Consider the following 2,500-nt stretch of genomic DNA (forward strand, 5'->3'; position numbering starts at 1 on the left):
CAGAAAGTCAGTCACTGCCAGTCACTTCCAATATCTAGAATAGCTCAGAACGGGCAAGGATGAGTCAGTTAAAGGAGTCAAAAGATTTGTATAGGACGCAGTGACTCATCAGGGGCGTGAGTCAGGTGAGCATGCGTGAGTGAGTTAGTGAGTGAGTGACGAGACGTCTGTGTCGTGAGTCACGGCGCTGTTGGGCGTCGAGTCCTCCTGGCCGCCCGTGGAACCTTCCAGAAGCCTTCCGCAGGCGCCGCCAGCCACGCGCGCCTCCTGCCGTTACGCTCTGCCCCCCCCCCCTCCTTCCTTCCCCTATCCCCCTCCTCCCTTCCCCTATCCCCCTCCTCCCTTCCCCTGTCCTTCTCCTCCTCTTCCCCTATCCCCCTCCTCCCTTCCCCTGTCCTTCTCCTCCTCTTTCCCTATCCCCATCCCTTTTCCCCTATCCCCCACCCCTTTCCCCTATCCCCCTCCCCCTCCCCCTTTCCCCATCCCCCTTCCCCTATCCCCATCCCCCTCCCCCTCCCCCTCCCTCTTCCTCTTCCTCTATCTCCATCCCCCTTCCCCTGTCCTTCTCCTCCCATTATCCTCCCCTTCCCCCCTCCTCCCCCATCTTTCTGACCTTCCTTATCGCACAGTCCTCCTTTACTCTCCTCTCCATCCTCCTCTCTCCTCCTTTTCTCCTTCTTTTCTCCTCTTCCATCTCCTTTCTTCTATCTCTCTCTCCTCTTCCTCCTTCCTCTTTCCTTCACTCTTTTCTTCCCCCTTCTCTCTCCTTATCCGCTTCTACTCCTCTTCTTTCTCTTCCTCCTCTCCCTCTTCTCCCTCCTTTCTCCTTCCTCCTCTTCCTCCTCCTCCATCCTCTCCCTCCTTGTTCTTTGTCTTGTTCCCCTCTCCCGCCATTCCCCTTTTCTTCCCTTTTTCCCTTCAATTGCTGTTGATTTAATATTGGTTTATTATTATTATTATTATTTTATATTATTAATATTGTTATTATCATTATTATTGATATTATTATTGTTATTATTATTATTATTATTTGTCATGCTTTTGTGTCGTTTTGATGTGATATTCATTATTATTACTTTTTTGTTGTTATATTGCCATTGTTGTTGTTGTTGTTGTTGCCAACATTATCGTACTTATAAATTCATTGTCCATCCTATATTTCTCTCTCATTTTTCCATATTTTCCCCATCTCTCTCTCTCTCTCTCTCTCTCTCTCTCTCTCTCTCTCTCTCTCTCTCTCTCTCTCTCTCTCTCTCTCTCTCTCTCTCTCTCTCTCTCTGTTACTGTTTTCGTTCAGTAATACCATTTTTACTTAATGTTCAAGTTGAAGTTGAGAGAGCATCAATACTTCGCAAATCGCGTGGAGTGAATGTCCAGATTGGTTGGCGAGTGAATGTCCAGATTGGTTGGCGAGTGAATGTCCAGATTGGTTGGCGAGTGAATGTCCAGATTGGTTGGCGAGTGAATGTCCAGATTGGTTGGCGAGTGAATGTCCAGATTGGTTGGCGAGTGAATGTTGCAGATTTCGCCGCCGTGTGATGTCCTTGCAACCGCGATTGACTTGCAACTCTTACTATTGAGATGCCATTGTTCTCCTATGCATTTTTTTGTATTGTTTTTGTTTTGTTTTTTTAGTTGTCCTTGTGTCGTTCTTCGTTTGGTTGTTTTCCCTCTGGCACCAAAAAGGGCTCTTCATCTCTCCTCCGCCTCCTCCTCATGCTTCTCATTCTCCTCTTCCTACTTCTCCTTTTTCTCTTCCTCTTTTCTTCCTCCTCCTCCTCCTCTTTTCCTCCCCCTCCTCCTCCTCTTCTCCCTCCTCTTCCTCCTCCTCTTCTTCCTCCTCCTCCTCCTCCTCCTCCTCCTCCTCCTCCTCCTCCTCCTCCTCCTCCTCCTCCTCCTTTTCCTCGTCCTCCTCTTCCTTATCTGCATATTTCTCTTCCTCGCACATCTTTCGCCTCCTCCTCTTCCACCTGTTCCTCTTATTCTTTTCCCTCATTTTCCCCACTTCTTCGTCCACATCTTCCTTTTTCTCGTCCTTTCGTCTCCTCCTCCACCTCCTCTTCCTCCTTCACCTCCTCCTCCTCCTCCTCCTCTTCCTCCTCCCCCTCCTCCTTCGCCTCCCCTTCTTCCTCCTCCCCCTCCTCCTTCGCCTCCTCCTTCGCCTCCCCTTCTTCTTCCTTCCAGCCATCTTCCGCCTCTTTCCCTCGTTCTTGCCTGATCCGCCTGCCTCCTCCCATCCCCTCGTTCCAAATCCTTTCCCCTTGTCTGCCTCCCCCCTCCCCCCTCCCCCCTCCCCCCCGACGCCTGCAAGACAATGCTTTGATCCTCCTGCGTGACTCACACGTTTCAAGGTCGTTCTGTGTGTGTGTGTGTGTGTGTGTGTGTGTGTGTGTGTGTGTGTGTTTTGTGTGTGCGTGTGCGTCTGCGGATGCGCTTTTGCGGAAATGCGTTTGTATAACGTACATGCACGTCCAAGGAAGCATGCCTCGTGGAGCATATA

At 50.3% G+C, this 2,500-nt stretch overlaps 1 protein-coding gene across 12 annotated transcripts in view; it reads left to right on the plus strand.

Annotated features, from left to right (window-relative positions):
- Window positions 1-2,500, plus strand: part of LOC122261633 (ras-specific guanine nucleotide-releasing factor RalGPS1) — a 94,818-nt gene that overhangs the window by 21,703 nt on the left and 70,615 nt on the right. The window lies entirely within an intron of this gene.

Source organism: Penaeus japonicus, unplaced genomic scaffold (genome assembly GCF_977035675.1).
Source record: "Penaeus japonicus unplaced genomic scaffold, GWHDUDI00000001_assembly GWHDUDI00000013, whole genome shotgun sequence".
In the NCBI taxonomy this organism is placed as follows: Eukaryota; Metazoa; Arthropoda; class Malacostraca; order Decapoda; family Penaeidae; genus Penaeus; species Penaeus japonicus.